Genomic DNA, 20,772 nt, shown 5'->3' on the forward strand with positions numbered 1-20,772 from the left:
GGGCACCACACACTCACCCAGTCACCGACTCGACCTGATGTGTCACTGTGCCTCACAAGAATGATTCAGAGAGCATAACATTTTTGATTAGCCCTAATACAAGGACACTTAAACCCAGACTGAAGTAAAAGACACTGAAATCTAGGGTCATGTAGTTGTAGGGAGTCTCTCTTCTGAGAAGGAGTTACACTAAATGTAAGAAATGTTGAATGTTCGATGCTGTGAGAATTTGATAGCATTCAGTCACATGAACTGAATGTGTGACCAGCTGACCATTGTTTGATTAATTCTGGCACTCCAGCTAATCCCAAAGTTTTTGTATAGTGCTTCATCACTCAGGCCAGGGCTGTGGGGCTTTACAGTCTTACAGCCAAGGCTTGGCACTGGGTATAGTGACCTTAAGATTCTAGAGTCTTGATGTGCATCTAGAGTGTCTTATATCATGCATTTCTGTGGCGATTACACACACACAGTTGAATGTGTCCACAAACCATGCACTTTATATTAGCTTAATTCACTAATTATAGCTGTCTGTACAATTTAGGACACAGTGTGTCTTCTTCTCTTTTTGTTTCTTACTCTAAATTAAGGGGCAACCGATCATAAAGCAATACAGATGCTGCCCCCAATTCAATAAAACATTTATTAACAACTTAAATATAACTCTGTATAACGTCCTGTTCTCACAAAAATACTTGTGTCAAAATAAAAGTATGACCAGAGGAATCCATCAATATTTTACTACGAAGCACATGTAAGTGAGGGACTGGCGCTAGTTACGGCCCGCCTCTGAATATTAGCTATAAATCCATTTTTATTGCCAGTGTGCGCTTTGGGTGCCGTCTGTTCTGACCAGTCCAGTCATTTTGTTTGACAGAAACCACTCTCTGTCACATTCTCTCAAGTCCAGCGGCCACATGTTTGTCTCAGTCCGCCACCTTTGTTACCGCGCTGCAATCCCATTAACCTTGGGGATAAATAAGCCCAGTGCCGTTGCCAGGGGGATGCTGACAGTGTGGAGATTGCCTTGTCATGTCCATTTTGTCCCTCGAGGAAAGGGGACACATAGCACAGTCTCTGGCAAGCCTCACGTATTTTGGCAGTGCACCGCTCACCAGTCGTGTTCAATCTAACCCTCAGCGGTCTGCAGACTGAGCAGTGGACGACAGGAAACAAACACGGCACTGTGACGTGATTGATAGTGACAGTGGAGTGGATCAGGGTTTGGACTGGTTATTGCCACTTTTCCTGGGTCATTGATAGGTTTCAGGAGAGAAGGAAGACCAGGCTGAATGTGGCTCCTCTGTTTAACACACATGCAAATTACATATCAATTCATAATATAGTCATTACACTGATCCTCAGTCTGAAAGTGTCATCTTTATTTTATTTTATGCAGTCGCTGCAGATGTTGAACTGTGCACAAACAGTTTGCACAACCTCCACACACTGTAAACATTAATGTTCAAAGTAATTAAATGGACTGACTCATTCATTCATTATCTGTAACCACTTTTCCAATTCAGGGTCACGGTGGGTCCAGAGCCTACCCAGAATCACTGGGCACAAGGCAAGGAAAACACCCCGGAGGAAACCCACGCAGACACAGGGCGAACACACCAAACTCCTATTGAACCCACAACTTCCAGGTCCCAGGAGTTGTATGACTGTGACACTACCTACTACACTACACCACCGCACCGCCCCAGGACTGATTCATATTAACTTTAAATATATTCAAAAGTTTAACCCAATTTAACAAATAAATTATCTTCAATAGATTCCTCTTTTTAGATTTGATAGATGTAACTTACTTTAATGTCATGAGTTTGTGCACCATGTCTGAGGTTATAGCTGTAAAATTGGTACATGTCAGTTTTCAACCACGATGGCAGATGGTCTGTTGTTCACTGCTTTTAGTAAATTTCATGTGGACACATTCACATGCTTATTTTAGTGGCAGGCGTGGTGGTACAAGAGGTAGTGTTTGGTTTAAGTCCCACCTTGAGTCTGTGAGGAGTTTGGTCTGATCTTGCCATGTCTGTGCGGGATCCCACAGTCCAAACAATCACTCAATGATAGGTGGACTGGCCATGCAAATGTGCCTGTAATTGTGAGTGTAAATGTGGTGTGCCCTGTGGTTGACTGGTGCTCCATCCAGGTTGTGCTCCTGCCATGTGCACAGTGATTCCAGGTAGGTTCTGGACCCACCATGACCTTGAATTGGATAAACAATTACAGACAAATGACTGAAATTAATCTATGGGTAAGTTATAAGACCACTTACAAAATAATTTTGTATAACATCAAATATTTAGTTAATAAACTCTAAACTGATTACTTACAAGTACTTAACTGTATTTAGTTGAATCAAGCATTAATTGAAGTAGAATACATTTAACATAAATGTGTACACATACTCCTGACATTTGATTTATTCATTCATTCATTCATTCATTATCTGTAACCGCTTATCCAGTTCAGGGTCCCGGTGGGTCCAGAGCCTATCTGGAATCATTGGGTGCAAGACGGGAATACACCCTGGAGGGGGCGCCAGTCCTTCACAGGGTAACACACACACCTTCACGGAAACCCACGCGGACACGGGGAGAACACACCAAGCTCCTCACAGACAGTCACCCGGAGCGGGACTCGAACCCACAACCTTCAGGTCCCTGGAGCTGTGTGACGGAGACACTACCTGCAGCGCCACCGTGCCTCCCTCCACATTTGACTTAATTAACTTAAAAAAAAATATATAAATATATTTATTTATTTATTTATTGCTAACATATTCAGGATTTCAGCTCAGAAAAGCATGAAAGAAATGTGATGCTTGGAGCATTTGCATACAAGCCAAATGTCACTGTATAAATATGTTGTCTAGATTGTAAAAGGCCCCAATAATATGGTTGTAGAGCAATGGAACTGGATTTTTATTTTTTTTTGGCAAGACGGACCTTTATCCAGTACCACTGAATGAGATGTTTGCGATCTAGAACTAATCACTCAACATTAGCACCTGGCCCAACTAATACTCTTGAGCCTGTAAAATGAATACAGTTAAATCCAACAAATGTTCCAACATCAAATCTAAAGCAGATACATTTTCAGTTCAAATGGAACTCAGATGTGGGAAATAAAGTGGCCATTTAATGTAATTTCATGTTTATTGTCATCAACTAAAGAGGATTCTGATCTAACCAAGTCAAGCTTTAGAAAAACATTCTGTGGTTTTTCAAGGAAATCGTGCCAGCGATAGATGCACAGTGTTTCATTACCCACTCCCATTCAGCCAAGCCATTAGCTCCTAGTGGGCTTAATGACGGAGCAGTAAAACATCCCAGGGAAGCAGTCAAAACACAGAGCTGATCCAGTGCTCCTTTATGGCGAATGAATAGACGAATGACAAGTTTAAGATTTATACTCCAGTGCACAATTCACAAAGCATGCTGCTTATGAGGATGTTCACGGGAACAAAGAATTTCAAAACCCTCTTTGTAAGGAGATTATAGATTTACATATTTCTGTGTATTGCAACAGGAACGTTCATGCATAAATATTCATGGACAAATATGCTAAATTCAACAAGAAGGGAGATCAAGGAGCTAAATGTGATAAGACTGAAGCGTTATTAATGGAGTGTTTTCTGACTACCTGAATTAAGGCCTTGACACCATTCAATACAATGGCGGTGTTTACAAGTGTAAATTCAAGTGATGATCAATATACCTTCTAATCTCCATTTATCCTTAGAACTGGAACTGGTTACATTTACTCAAGTACCTGTGCGTCTTAAGGGACCGGTACATTCCTCTATATTTTCTAATAATAAAAAATGTTCTGCTAAAGTATATTGATAAAAAAAAATTATATATATTTTTTCTAGGACTATTTTAGTCTTTAATCCTAAACTACTTATTTATATCCCTTTCTGTCAGTGGCAGCATCTGTACTCCTTGTAGATCAGTCTCATTTTTGACTTAAAATATTTATAATCTCTTTTAGACCTTGAATGTATCAAAAAACAAAAGAACAGTGTTGTACAACTACTTCAGTCCCTGTGTTGATGTTTGCTGTGCATGTTGTATAAGTTACTTGTTGTATAAGTATTTTGTTACCGCTGTACTTCTACAGGTGAGCAACTTCTGAATGTACTAAACAAAATGCTGAATATGAATATGAAACAGTGTATTCATGTTGCAGTCAGTTGTTAAAATGATTAACATCAGGGAGTGCCACACAACTTTTACTGAAGAAGTCACTGTAAAACTGCTACAAGGACAATTTTATGAAAATGTGCTACAGAAATCTTGGAATGTCTTCAACCTGTCGGTGTTAAATAATAGCTTAACTATAAATGTTTATGTGAATCATGGTAACCTTAGAACTAACATACCTCTAGAATCCCGAAGGGGTGCTAAAAAGAAGTATCACAAGCTGACTTTCCCTTAGAAAAGTTTAAAAATCCATGACCCAGAATGAAGGCCAGTGACCAGTTCAATTAAAGACTGACGTGAAATAAACTGAAAATAACCATTTCAGTTTTACCTGAAGATGACCGCTCCCTGGGGGCTGAATGTTTAACCAGAACTTCTAGTTCAAAACTGAATAAAATAAATTATGTTTGCTTTTCTCTATTGAACCAGACTGACCTCAAAATGCCCAGACTTATTCTGTTTAATTCCCTCACTTTGTTATTAATCGATCTCTGAATTGCTGTATGATCTTACATTCCGAAGGCCGTGTACCTTCAAAGGTATTCAATGTAAGACTTACTTATTGGCTTGGTCACATGAAAAAAGACGAGCAATCAGCTTAGGAGCACAGAGATACAATCTACTTCCTATCACTTCCTCAGCTTCAAAGGCAGAAATCCATGAATAGATTTTGAAGTATAACACTGACCTCATGAAAGGTGGGGTAATTTTAGAGTGCTCTTCAACTCTCACAATGGACCCTCAAATGACCAGGGCCTAAAGGGCCTTGCAAATTTTTAAAACTATATAAAACATATATTTTTCTCTAGGAGCAATCATCTCCAGTTAAAGAATCATATACATCAGAGCTGTGAGAGATTTAGAAGAGGAATAAATATAAAACACTGAAATGTCTTCTAAACAAACCATGGGATAGCGCTAGACAATTTATATAATGTCTTCAAAAGGTTGCGTAATGGTCTAAGTTGGGTTTTGGCTGTGGTCCATGGGAACATACAAGAAGTTCTTTAACTGACGCTGAACTTTGAGATTGAGTTTTTGCCCCTTTCCCAGTGTCCACCCACTTCCTCTGGAATGTTCTGCTGAAATTTGCTCAAAAGCTAATCAAATGGAAAAGCAAAGGAATACAACACACTCCCTGGCACACCTACATATAATACTGCCAACAAAAATGATGAAAAGTACAAAAATATGTTACCACTAAGAAACAGCATTGCTTATTTATATACAAACATATTTTGCAAGGAGCTAAAGCATGTATTGGGCGGCACGGTGGCGCAGCAGGTAGTGTCTCCAGGGACCTGGATGTTGTGGGGTCGATTACCACTCCGGGTGACTGTCTGTGAGGTGTTGGTGTGTTCTCCACGTGGGTTTCCTCCGGGTGCTCCGGTTTCCTCCCACAGTCCAAAAACACACGTTGGTAGGTTGATTGGTGACTCCAAAGTGTCCGTAGGTGTGAGTGTGTGAGTGAATGTGTGTGTGTCTGTGTTGCCCTGTGAAGGACTGGCGCCCCCTCCAGGGTGTATTCCCGCCTTGCGCCCAATGATTCCAGGTAGGCCCTGGACCCACCGCGACCCTGAATTGGATAAGCGGTTACAGATAATGAATGAATGAATGAATAAAGCATGTATTTCCCAAACAGTACCCTGCCATTTAAAATCAATTTAATTAAATTGAACTATTATTATTATTATTACTATAATAATAATAATAATAATAAATTCATTCATTGTGCAGCACAGTGGTGCAGCAGGTAGTGTCGCAGTCACACAGCTCCAGGGACCTGTAGGTTGTGGGTTCGATTCCCGTTCCGGGTGACTGTCTGTGAGGAGTTTGGTGTGTTCGCCCCTTGTCCACGTGGGTTTCCTCCAGGTGCTCCAGTTTCCACCCACGGTCCAAAAACACACGGTGCTAGATGGATTGGCGACTCGAAATATCCATAGGTGTGAAATGATTCCGGGTAGGAATCCCTGCTTATCCAGTTCAAGGACACAGTGAGTCCGGAGCCTGTAATCATGGGGCACAAGGCCGGAACACACCCTGGAGGGGGTGCAAGTCCTTCACAGGGCAACAAAGACACACATATTCACTCACACCTATGGAAACTTTCAAGTTGCCAATCCACCTACCAACATGTGTTTTTGGACCGTGGGGGGAAACTGGAGCACCCAGAGGAAACCCACGCAGACACTGGGAGAACACACCAAACTCCTCACACACAGTCACCCAGAGCGGGACTTGAACCCACAATCTCCAGGTCCCTGGAGCTCTGTTGCTGCGCCACAGTGCCACCCAATAATAATAATAATAATACATCTTTGTCATTGTAACAATGGAACATTGTTCAATTAAGGTGCAATATAAAACACAATTACTCAATTTAAAACATATAAAAAAAGGAATAAATACCAAAATAGTCTGAGCACTGTTTTTCATTCATGCATACATTATGTTGTACTTGTCCCTTAGCCAGTGTTGACTTATAGCTGTACTGTAAACATGAATTTGTATTGCACTGCAAAAGACACTCTAGGTTAAACTGACCACTTAGCAGCATTCAGCATTGTGATGGCTGAAGGATAGAAACTTTTTCATAAACTGTTATGCGGCCTTCTTCACTACCTCTGCAGTGTGTATACCCCAGGTCAGGTCCTCCCTGATGGTGACTCCCAAGAAGCGAAAGTCCAAGACCCTCTCCACACAGACTCCATTAATAATGAGTGGTTGGATGTTGTGTACCTTCTTCCTGAGGTCATCTTCCATACAGAGTTGCCATGTTCCTTTTAAGGACTCATGCGCAGCGAGTAAGGAAACAATAAATCAAATGGCTATTTGCGTCTAATTTGCTGGCCCAAATCAGTTCCAGACAAAACACATTTCTTCTGCTGTTATCTGCATCTATCTCATGGCACTTAGCTGTGGAATACGTGGTTTCCTGCTCTGAAGACGAGTGCTGAGAGTTCTGACAGAACTGCAGATGTTATTCTACTCCCTTTAAAACCAGACTCAAGAGAACAAAAATACGTTTCAAGCACCTGTAAAATTCCCAACGGGTTCCACACACAGAGTAAAGCCCTATCTTAGAAGTCAGATCCCAGTACAAGTGTATGTGTGTAAGATGTCTGCCACAATTAATTGTTTTCTACTGCCTAACTGATCACAAAAATTAATCAAATTTAACCACATGTTCCCTCATGGCAATTACAGTATTCTACTGAATTATTATTTTTTGTACCATACATTCAAAATAGGCTTTGGAATAAAAAGGCTTTAAAGACATCTATGTCTGGGACCCACTGAGCATCACAAAACGAAACGTGGCAAGAAAAACTAAAAAATATGAGGAAGACACCTTGAGAGAGACCAAGATTTGAATCAAGAACACAGCCTGTTCTGTTCTGAACACAAAAGAACAATACATATTGGGTTCTTATCCCAAATTGTGTTCTAGTCCCAAACTTTAACAAGAATCACATTGTGAGGGAACAGAGTGTGATAAAAACAAACAATATGAATGTTATATTTTAATTATTTTTGTACAGCATGTGATAAACTTGAAATTTTGAGATTGATTTAGCTCCATATCCAACCCTCTTTGGCTTGTGATGTGGAGGAATGTCTGTTTTGACTCCTTTTTTCTTTTAACACCTCTTGCTATGTCATAAGGTAAAACCAGAGCGGCAGCTCTGCTAAAACTAACACACAACACTGATAGGTGCATTAAACCCAGCTGTCGTCTCTGATGACTAGTTTCATGCATGTGTTTATATGTCAATTTTTTACTTACTTTGGTTTGATTCTAAAAGTGTCATTCTAAAATGTAACAATTGGTCATTTTCTTTTGTGGTCCAAACTACAAGTCTTAACACACCCTCAGAGCAAGATGGCCCCTGCAATCAACAATACAAGCTGTAATCAACGGGACTTGATTGGTGGAGTCTTTATTAAATGATTTTTATGGAGCATTTATTCTGTAAGACAATTGCTTTTTTACACGTCCCAAGAGCTGAAAACAGCATTTGCATCAGGGTTCTATTCAATTGTTAAGTTTCTTACATTATTATATGAGCAAGTTTAATGCTATTGTCTATAAACAATGATTGAGTAAACAAACCAATTAGAGCTACAGTGCTCCGAGACGTGTTCCTTCAGGTTACTGATTACCCATTCTCTAATATAGAGCTATACATATGAATCTGAAAAGGGAAGGGGACCTTCAGGCCTTTCCTTGAGGTTTCTAACAAATCAATGCTCTGTCTGTAGGGGCTGTTTTTTTGGTCTTGGCCTCTTGCATTTTTCACTCATAATTACAATCTTAAATTAGAAAAAGTTGGAATGATATGGTGATTTGAAATAAAATAAGCAGTGGCTTCTTAATGATATCTGTCCTGAATGACTTTGGATAAAATACAACAGCATATTTTTTGAAGTTTAATATTTTATATATATAGGCAGTTATATCAATTAAATCATATGTATTTTAATTTGCAACATATAAAAAAAAAACATCTTCCACTTTGTAACATTACCATTTCTTTCACAACAGCTGAAAGACATTTAAGAACTGAAGACACACAGTGAGCACACTGCATCCATTTCCTCCAAAAAAGCGATGAAATATTAATTTGTCTGACCACGATACACATTTCCACTGTGCACTGGTTCTTCCTAGATGCCTCTGAGCCCAGTTACTCAGCATAGGCCTTCACCCTTGCCCTTTAAGTACTCAAATTCCTCCAAGATCTTTGAAACTTGTGCACTGCAGACTGTGAAATATCCAAATGTGTTTTGATCTTTCTTTGAAGAATAATGGTTTTTAGGCATTAGAATTTAATGACATTAAATTATTAAAATGTTTAAAAACAGTGCACCTCAAGGAAAGACAGGGAAGGAATTGCCATTTATTGTTTGTGCTCCTAAATTTCAAGGGTTCCTGGGTTCTTTTTTGTATTAAATCATGATCACAGTCATTTGCTGACCATCAGTTTTTTCCAATCGTATCCTTATTTAATATCATTTTACTTGCTCTAAACTCCCTGTCCAAAAAAATGTTGTTTTTTTTGTAATGGATGAGTATTTACAGTAGAAACTGTGCTGACCTCACAAAGCATTTAGTGTTCATACGGTCTGCAATGAAATATAAGTCAAAGTCTTAATGCTTTCTTATTTCATTTGCATTTTCCAAGACAACCCAATGTTCAGAGGATGTATTAGTTGCATAGTTCTATAAAAGCTAGTGAATAATAGATGTTAGTTTAATACCTACATATAAGAGGTTACAAGGCATAATATATAATTACTGAATTTAAGAGGATAATAATAGAGCAAATGAAATGAATGCAATATCTGTTCTCTTTGATGGCACCTACATGACCTCTGCTGCTTATTCACTAAAAACCTTCTATCTGTTTCTAGATCAAAACTGTACTTTGATTTTTATTTATTTAATTAATTGAATCCATTCATTATGAAATTCTCATACATGGGCAGAAAAGTGATAGACGTTTATGAAATGGAGATGTATATATATCACAGCAAAATTCTATAGATCTTAGTGTCACCTTTCACTGACCTCACCTCTTAACCGAGACAGACCCCTCTAGAGGCCCCCTGTCTGTAGATGCATCTTCTGTTGAGGTAAGCACAATAAGGCTAGACCTCTAGGGACAGTATGATGAGATGATTTGTCAGTATTACAGTGCTGATGTTCTATAGCATGTCAAGAAATGCAATGCATAAATGATGAATATCTGAAGCTATGGCTTTGGCTTTAAAGCCTCAAAGCCTCTTTGTTCTGCTCATAACTAATAAAACTAACATAACGCCAGCAATGGCAACATGTATCAGTATCAGGTCTATATCTCCCAAAAAAAATTCTGGATCTTATATCAGAGGAAAGAAAGAATGAATCCGATCCAATCCTGTACAAATCTATCCTGAAATAGCACTCACTCTCTCACACTGTGTGAAGTCATGTTGTTAGCTGAGTGCCTGTTCCTGTGGGGTCACAGGAGTGTTTAAGCAGATGGAGAATGAGAGCCTACATTTGGATGCTCATCTTACAAAGAACTTCCACTGATTGTTTTTTAAATTCAGATATAATACAGAGTATGGTAAAATATAGCTGAATCTGAAATATTTACAGAGCGTTTGCCTTATTCCTATCCCTTGAATCTACTTCTCCACAACTTACATTTACAAAATACATTTTATACCAAAACGGGTATCTCAAAAAGTCACCAATAAACATCTCAATATATTGTGTTCAAAGTCATTTTTAGAAATAATATTCTCTGTGATATATGACAGGTTCTATTCTGGAGTTTGTGAACACGTTCAGTCACTGCATGACTTTATTAATACGCATGTTGAAATTCAGTGTAAACACCGGCTTCAAATGAGTTGCTTCAACTAAATATAGTTAATTTGAAAGCTTATGATTTTTAAAAGAAAAATATTGGATTGTATTCTCTAGTACTGAAGGTTTTACTTTTTTATTTCTGAAAAAATAGATATTATGCCATCTTTAAAAAACATATTTGTCTTTAATATTTATGTACGACATTCAGAACTTCTAATTGACCTAATCTTGTCTATATAGATTATTTATTTTGATTATTTTATTTTGATATGATTTTTATTTATAACTCATTTTATATGAGTTAATGTACTGTCCCTTTAAAACCATGCTACCAAGCTGTAGTCATGTGATTCTGCCACATGGAAGCAACCTAAACACCGAGACCAACCGAGCAACTCCAGCAGCTTGTACCAAGGAAAAACACAGCATTTATGATTTGGACGTGCTATGCTTTGACTATAATTAAGACGACACTAAACAAAAAGAAGTCAAATTTAAACACTAAGAAAAAAACAGTTTCAGCGACCAAAGCACAATCAGACGCTAAATCACAAGCTCCCAGCTAAATTAGAAATAATATCCCATATTTAATACTTGAGCACATTATATTACAAGCCTCGTCACTGAACTATGAGGATAAAACATGCAAAAACAAAATGATCGTTCATTAATCGTAATCATGGTAAAATATACAATTAATCATGATATTAATTTGCGCTCATATCGCCCAGCACTATTGACAAGGTACTCTGAATATGTAACACATGGACCCATGTTCCACAACCCAGCCCACCATTAGCCTCATATCCTCTTCCTTTCAGACAGAGATATAATCTCATACACTGTGTCCAGACTGTTACGGGTGTGGTCGGAAAGTTTTACCAAGCCCACCCTCTCCTCACTGACAGACATTTTTTCAAAGCAGCCAAGTGCTGCTTAACAGCTTACAATAAACCAACAGAGCCAGCAAGCGCTTGACAAACTCCAGCTGCTAGTTTTCGGCTTTTCTTCTCGAATGCTAATGTTCAACCAGAGCCACAGATAGACATCAGCCTCATGAGCTCTGGGTTGTGAACACTAAAAGATAGTAAATGTTTTGCTAAATATTTTACACAATCATGTTTATGCTTTTTAATATTCTGGCAGCTTTGATGGAGTGCTGCTACAGCTGACACACAGAGTGGGTGGAGAAGAGAGGAAATGGAGGAGCAGGAACGCATTTTGGTTGTCCCTAATGAGGCTCTAAATAACATCACAGGCACACAAACATTAGCATGGCTCATATTTCAATATATATTTTCTCCTTCCTCCCACTGAAAATCGTTGCAAAGCTCTTTGCACAACTCTCAGCAGCTCACAATGGGGATTCAGAACATGCTGGAGATCCAGGCGTACTCAATCTGATCCTGCATTTTCTTCGTTCTGGAAACAAACAGTCAGTATGTAAGATGAATAGTCGATAGTCAATTAACACCACTAGAAAGGAATCAGTATAAAGTGAGGACGTCTTTTAGCAGTTTAATAGTTGATCAATGGTGGCATGTGACACAAAATTAATCCAAACAAAAACAAAAAACATGGTTTTTTACATTAGTTTACTGACAAACAACACAGTGAGAAATCCCTATAAAATAAGGGACGTCTCCCAGTTTAATGACAAAACACCATGCTTTAAATCATTTTAGAGCCAGGCATACACTAGACGATAAGGATTCTAATTTGTCAGATTCTTATTTTATTTTTTTTATTTCACCTTAAATTTTAACTGTTGCATCATTGTATGATAAAGCAAACATTTTCAATAGCATAACAAATTACAGAAACATGAAAAACAAGTATAGGGGCACAACTAAAATCTTGAGCACACACACACACACGCGCGCAACGCCTCCTTAGTACCAACTGGAGCAGTAAGGATTTACATGCCTTGCTTAAGGGTCCTTTAGTTATGGATGTTGAGGGAAGAGCAAGCGCTGTTCTTTAACTCCCCCACCCCACCCCAGTTTAGGTTCCAATGCTACTTTTGTAACCTTTTGACAAAAACAGGCTTTAAAATGTACTGTTAGCTTCAGCTCCCAACTGCCCAAATATCACATGACACCACCAAATCTAAAATAGTCCAGATCTGCCTGTGCATGAATACACATTCCAATCTATAGTCGATCAATCCTCCCATCCTTATTCCCAACATTCACAAACCTTTATAAAACCACAGCAAATTACATTAACACCTGCCCCTTTGAGGAACAGGCATCAATCTCAAAGCCAGGAAACAACTCCAGATTCCCAGCCCACCCTTCGCAAAAACACAATAACATCAAAGCTCAATGCATAAGCCACTAATTCATTAGAATTCCTATTAAATCTGTTTTTCCAGGAAGGAAAAGGCGTTTTGTCATAAAGAGCACCAGGATGATGTAGGGTCCTGATTGCTCACACAAATTGGTTCTTGTCTGAGCAATTTATCATTCCAAATTATGAGGGGGCTCTCCCTGCATAACCAACCTGGCTGGCCATCTTGACCAATCAATCAAAAGGTTGCCAAGGACACTGAGAAATTGGCCAATTTGGGAGAACAATGCTGATGTGATCTAAATAAGCCCCACACGAGTCATCCCTGCTAAGGAACATGACTCAGAGAAGTGAATACACCACATCACCCCATCTTTACACCCTCAGCCAGAGAGTAAAGTATATATTTATGGTATTTGTGATCTGCAGTGCTGTGATACAAGCGAGCGTGACCCAGAAATTACCTTGAGAAATGTTTGCTGTATATCCTCGTAAATGACAACAGAGCGGAGCTTTTGAAATAACATCATAGGGGAAGAACTGAGAGCTGTCAGACTGCAGTGCTCTCTTTTTAGCTCAAAGCGAACATTTGCAAAAAGTAGGAAGGAAGATGGGAGAGGGAGAGAGAGAAAGAGAGAGAGAGAGAGAGAGAGAGAGAGAGAGAGAGACAGTGAGGGAGGGATAGATGGGGTGAGAGATGGGAGAGAGGGAGGAAAAAAACAAGGAGGGAGACAGAGAGACAGGCAAAGGGAGACAAAGTGAAAGAAGAAAAGTGAAAAGGGGAGAAAGAGGTGTGCATGTACAGAGAAAGAAAGGAAGAAAAAAAAAAAAAAGAAAGATAGATGGGACAGAGAGAGAGAGACGTGCATCCAGAGAGCGAGAGAGAGAGAAAACTGGTGGAATATGAGAGGAAAAAAAAAAGTGTAATGATGCATAGCCATACTCCCTGGGGAACACCCTGCAGTGTGCAATATTATCTGTCCCTTATGAGAAATACCTCTCTCTACACACACACACACACACACACACACACACACACACACACACACTCACAAAAACATACACTTACACACACTTTAAATAAACCATAACGGAATCTGTACTCCTCGGCTAACTTAATTGTCATTTATGACTACATTTATGACGTACTCGTGATATTAAGAGTCAGAATTCGGCGTCTATAAGGGCTTTAATTTCCCTTTCACTTTTAATATAAAGCCGTTCACGAAGTCCATACAGGGTTACTCGTCTGTAAATGAGCCTCCATTGATTCCTTAATTTTTGTGATGTCACAAAATCATCTCATTTGCTATTATGTTCACCACAGACTGCTTATTAAAAGGAATGCACACTCGATTAGAGCTGGGGACCTAACCCTCTTTGGGTTCTTGAAAAATGCAGCACATGTGATGGTGGGTCAGCGTCAGTGACACAGGGAACTAAGCACATACTTCCTCAAGGAATTGAGGCTTTGATAAAATAAACAAAACAAGAGAACTCTTTAAAAGACACTGAGCACAGCACCCACGCATGTGAGGACTTACTTAACCATAAAACCTAAAGACACGCTGGAAATCAAAGAAACAAAGCATGCAAGATTCCGACCACAGGGGTTAACGCAGTAGTGGAATGCCACCAGCAAACACAAGGCATTAGAAAATGAGGGCTACAAAGTAAAGTTGCAGGCATGTTTACAATCACTGAACATCAAATTAAATAAGAAAATATGGAACAACTGCACATAAGCTAATGGTCACCATGATATGTGTGGGCCCTAAAATAATAACACAATATTTCAGGTTGTTTGGCAATAACGACATCCTTGGCAATATGAAGAAAACCCTGAAAAATACTTTTATTAATTTCAAGAATGCACTAATGCAACAAAATAAATGTTGTATTAATATGAATCATACTAAATTACATATATATTTAATATATATTAATAGCATTAAATGGTTTTATTTATTAAAAAGTTTTATTTGACTTCAAACACAACAGTTTCAAATATTTAAATATAAAGAAGGGACAAAAGAAATCAGTAAACATTTGCTTATTTTGTAAACAACAGTAATTTCCAAGATTTGAATTTTGTATAAAATTATTTAGCATAAAAATTGCAGAAAATGTAGTTGTGCGTATAAACAGCAAAAAGAAAACAACTATACAAAAAGTAACCTTCATAGTAAATAACAAAAACAAAGAATGTGCTGAGTCATTATGCAAACAAGTCAGAATATCACGATAATGATATTTTTATTGTTTGACGATATGACGATATTATCACAAACGATATGATATGACACAGCCCTACATCACGCCCAATGCCAAACGTGGGCTGGTGGAGTACACTCTTGAACAAACTGATGGTAGGAAAGTTAGGAAAGATCAGTTAGGAAAGATCATTGTAGATAATTACACCATATGCTATACGTACGAAAATACACCCAATTTCCTCCCCAGAATGTATGATATTTTTATTTATTTACACTTTTTGTAAAGAAAACTTCACCTCTCCTTCTAGAGAAAGGAATGTTATGTACCTTTAGGGAATACAAATGGACTTTAAATCCATTGTTGTACCTTTAAAGCTACATTTACCCTGTTTGTACCTTTAGTGACAATAACGTGCCTGTACAGTACCTTTATTCGGAGAGTGTATAAAACCCCTTGGCTTTGGACTAAGAAGCTCAGGAACCTTGTTCTCTGAGGTAATGGAGCATAATCTAATATCTCTGGGATAAGTTGAAATCACCAACTACTTATACAACATCAATATCCTCATGGCCAAATGCCATCAAATCCTCACAGCAATGTTCCAATACCTAGTCTAACGAAAGGATGCTGTCACTGTAACACAGGGTGACAAACCAACAAACCACATGTTAGTACCCTTCCTTTCAGAAGAAATATTGGATGAGCATGTGTCCAAAAACTTTTGGCCGTATTTTTTAGATAAATCCTGACGTGTGGATAACTGCGAGGGCAGACAGAGGAAATGAGTTATGACTATTCTGGGTACACAAACGCACGCACATCCCCTTCACATCATTAACATGTAGCTGGCTTACTGTTATACCCCATATAAGTGTTCTCAAATGTGTGATTATCATTTAAAGCAAAAAAGTAAACAATTGGTTGTGAAATATGGTTAACAGAAGCATACTTTAGATCAGACTGCTCTAGGCCTCCAGCAGAGACCAGGCCATCTCAATTTGCAGTTAAAATCAAAGTCGAAATTAGAGGCACAGAATGAATGGAAGAGAGAATGATAAAAAACAAGAGGATGTTGAGGACTGTGGGGGGCCTTGTGTGTGTATGTTTGTGTGTGTGTGGGTGGGGAAAGGTGCAGAGTGAGCTGAGAAATGTCAGGAAATTAGAGAATGGCCCTCCCTCCTGGAGATGTTATCAATCTCAGCTATGGCCTAAATACTAAAACACAAGTACCCCACAGCCAATGGGGTGTATTCTTCAAGCCACCCACAGACACCTAGCATGCACACACAGAAACACACACTGTGCAACACAGGGTTACACCGTATCTCTGAAATGGCAACCTTATTGGAAAAGGAAAATACGTGGGTTAATTAATTGAGGGTAATTCAGAGTCATTTTGCACCATTTCCAATAGCAGCTACTGTTTTTTCACGTAAAAAAAAAACCCAATAATTAGCATTTCAGGTTTTCTTACAATACACTGGGCACAAACCTGGTTTATAAATAAATTACATACAAATATTCTAAAGCAAGTAAATGACCCAGGATCTACCAACATGAAATATGTAAGAAACATTCTGAACTCTCCATTTATACATTAACCATGACTTCAGGTGCTCTGCATTCATTTAAAAGCAAAATGATGCTGACAAGACAACACGGCGTTCTTCTGAGCACTCAAAAACGCCTGCTGTTCATTCATTATGATGTGTGACCTATGGCTGCCTAATACTGGAAAAAGCTGACACTGCAATATTCTTGCATTATATTTTGTGGTATGAAACAATACAGGGATTTTCAGCTGATGAATTCAATAGCTGTATTTAGAAAGAATTAATCATAGAGCAGAGGTATTCAAGCTCTTTCCTCCAAAAGCCCATTTCAGAGACGCTTTTCAGAGAACTTGCCACCACCTCCACCCTAAAACAACTTGTTAATATGCAAAATGTTTAAAAAGTCAGGTCAAATCATCCTGTTTGTTTTATCAACTGGCCAATAGCATAAAATTAAAAACCGTACATGTCAACAGCTTCTCCTCTGGTAAAGAGATACATACGTTTAAATGTCACATCTTTACGATGTAAAAATAAAAATAAAACATTTCTTACAACATTACTTATGAATAATATGAAAATATCAGAGGGTTTTGTTTTTTGCATGTCCCCTAGATTGATTAAGGTGATTTTCTAAAGAAGCGTGTTAAACTGCTATTAAAAACATACCAGGTATTTTTTTTGGACCCCACTGTATTCATAAAACTCTCTTCCATAAATCCAGGCTAAAGTCTGCTGATCAAGATTGATAGTGATTGGTGGTTTGCTGTGAAAGCAGAGCCTGCATGTCACTCATTAGCAATAAACCCCATGTAACCAAAGTAAACCATGCTGAATGAGGCAGGCTTCTCTTGTCGAGTTGTTACGGAGCATGAAAACAGTTTTCTTTGTGTATTAAGCAGCAAAATTTTTTTTAGCATAACGTTTGATTTAATCTGCCTTACTTGACGTGGCACATTCGGTGATGTGACTAGTGAGCATGCGATCACAGTGGCAATGGTGCAAAGTTACTGTGAACATTTAGTGTGAATATATCATGATGAATTATTCAATATTACTCGTCCAAAGTATATCATTACTGTGATAGAGAACTGTGCATAAGTCAGAGTTAAAGTTTATTTTCTAGTCAAAAAGGCCAGAAAAACTGACTGGGAAAAAGACAAGAACACCCCCCACTTTCACCAAAAAGCCACTCCCTTAAAACACACAAATGCACAGGGCTTGATTAGTCACACAACCCACCCACCTCATCTCACATTCACATGCAAGAAAACCAGACACGGTGGCTTAACACATTCGCCTCTTAGCGCTGGGATCTTGGGATCAAGTCCCATCTGGGGGAAGTTTCCATGTTCTCCCCGTGTCTGTGTGGGTTTCCTCCAGGGTCTCTGGTTTCTTCCCACAGTCCAAAACACATGGAAGTTCAGTGAATTGGCTTCTCGAATAACTGTCCTGGTGTGTGAGTGAATAAGTGTGTTTGTGAATGAATGTCTGTTTGTGTGAGTGAATGTGTGTGCGCTCAGACATAGATTGGCACTCTATCCTGGGTGAAACCCTGGTGCCCGATGCAGTCCTCCAGGTGGACAGTTGTTCCTGGTCAAGAGTACGCTGTGTCCGTTTGGCTGCCGCTTCTCGCCAGTGTGGGTGTGCTTTGAATATTGTGTTGATTGTAAAGTATCCTTGGGTTTGTAGAAAGGCGCTATATAAGTGTATGTTAAATAAATAAACTTATTAAACTAAAATAAATCCCCAAAATGATCATAATGTAAAAACAGTGTTGTGAATGTTTATTCTGAATTTTCAAATTCAATATAATCTATAATGTTTGTTGTTGAAATACACATGCAGGTATTTTAAGTAGGTAGTCAGGCAGCTAACAATTCAATTATCTCGTTCAGTCCGAGTGAAATTATTGGACAGAGTTTTTACAGTCCTATGGCCTATATGGATCGTTTTCTTTATGTCATCACAGCATTTGATTTGCTGATTGCTATCAGGACGTAAATAATATTTCAAGAACTATATCAAACACTATTTTTATATAAATCACACAGTCTGCTTTTCAGTTACTCATTTTTCAACAAAAAGGAAACAATATATGTTTTAACCAAAATGTACTTGGAAGCCTCAACAACTAAATAAAATATTAAACATTTCCGTTTTTAATATGTCCAGCTTTGGCGACTTATTTTCAGTTTTTCAGATAAATCTGAAAAACTACGGCTTTTGCAATGTACTGTACATGATAAAACAGCAATGCAAACTGGACAAAGATAAAAGTCAAAAATTGCCTGACAGCTGATCGCAGCAGACATCTGCAGATTGCAATCTTGGTTGATTCCGATTGTGCATCCCTACTGATCTCACACACTTTTTGATCATTTTTTTGATGTGTATGTATGTGTGTGTGTGTGTGTGTGTGCACATATATATATAGCTCCCAGAATTGTGCACTTGATCATTGCTTTCTTGTCTTGTGTTCTCTTTGCTGTGCCGAGGCCAGAGGATTGGGTTCGGAGCATAAAGCATGAAGAAAAAGAGGAGCCCACAGAATCCCTCTAGCACTGAAATGATTGCATGAGCACGGAAGGTACAAGCACCTTCTGGCTTCTTTCAGAACACACACTACATACACACACATACACAAACATACACAAACGCAGACAAGGAGAGACTTGCCAATTAAGATACCTCAAATGTCAGAGGATTTGAGAGGTGCATTAGGGCCTTAACTAAGAGAGTTATTGAACAGCTTCTATGAAATCTGTGTATCGTAGAGAGGCGGCTCATGCTGCCTGCTGGTATGGACAGGGACATCTGTTACAGGGCAAATGTGCGGCAAGATATCGCCTAAAGCACAACATGTTCTCTTCTTTAACACTGCTCCCATCAATAGAAAATCAAACCCAACTGCTAAATGTGTTCTTCAAATCGTATCTTCTAGTTGTGACACTGTGTTCGACAGGTACTAAAAGATGACATATTAAAAGATACAAAGATAATGATCATTAAAACCATTTTTAAACCTGCTCCTGAAGTAGTAGCGTCCTGCATGTGCCTCTGTTGTTGGCCCAATCAATACCCCTCTGCAATCACTTGTAACACCATAGTTACTGTCAACTATCTTTTATGTGTTTGACATGCTGAATACAGCTAATTGTAACTTTTGGACCAGAAAAAAAAATAAACCAAAAATAATTCTCTCATAACAATGCCATCAAACTTTAGAAGTTTGAGGCCAATTATCTCTAAACTATGCTTTTCTCAGACACAACCTTATAATCCTCAAATCTCTCAGGATTGCTTGGGTTGGAGAAAACACTTAACTGGAAAGGAGATAAAGAAGTAGAAGAAGAAGAAGAAAGAGGAGGAGGGAAAAACAATGCACAGATCATTGGATTGTTATAAATGACATATTAAAAGTGGCTTACTCCCTTTCTTAAGTTAGAAAGCTCCAGTAGGAGGTCCCTCTGGACATATAGAGCTATTCTACATGGTAAACATACTTATGATACTGCCAAAGAACGCAAAGGCAAGGAAGTATTGCACTTAAAGATCATTCACTGCTGGAAGCCTGCTGGGACTGTGGGCAAAAAAACACTGGCTGTTTGTTGGAAGTCCCTCAGAGGGACAACAGCAGTCAGTAGCCCAGCAAAACATTGAAACTAGAACTGTCGTCAGCAAATAAAACCAGTCGTCCAGCTGTAAGACGCAAGAGAGCTAGCAGAAAGATGAAAAGTAGTACTGGTATTGAAGCTGGCTTTACCAGGGGAATGTTAGTGGGTTTCTGGGGGATAGTTAAAGCTGGTTATCGCCTGTTTGATACTGGATTCTTAATGTTGTTGACTAATCCAATTTTACAGCCCTCTAAAGATCTAGGGTAGTGAGCATAAGTGATTATCAAAATAAAAATCCATTTAAAATTAGATAAGAATAAGAACATATACCCGTTTTCCATAGCCATACAACGTTTTTCTCTGCCTGTCTCTTTAGTGGAATTCTGAATTATTTTAATAGCAGGGGATCTCCCCCCTCATTGCTCACTAGCAGTTCAATACATTCAAATATATTCACACACAAGCAATTGTGTTTTAAATATCTCAGTAACAAAATATTTTCATGTGAATTT

General features: G+C 38.6%; 1 protein-coding gene across 2 annotated transcripts in view; it reads right to left on the reverse strand.

The window, feature by feature from the left end:
- Positions 1-20,772, reverse strand: part of ca16b (carbonic anhydrase XVI b) — a 122,243-nt gene that overhangs the window by 70,855 nt on the left and 30,616 nt on the right. The gene's annotated exons all lie outside the window — the stretch shown is intronic.

Source organism: Hoplias malabaricus, chromosome 3, assembly GCF_029633855.1.
Source record: "Hoplias malabaricus isolate fHopMal1 chromosome 3, fHopMal1.hap1, whole genome shotgun sequence".
In the NCBI taxonomy this organism is placed as follows: domain Eukaryota; kingdom Metazoa; phylum Chordata; class Actinopteri; order Characiformes; family Erythrinidae; genus Hoplias; species Hoplias malabaricus.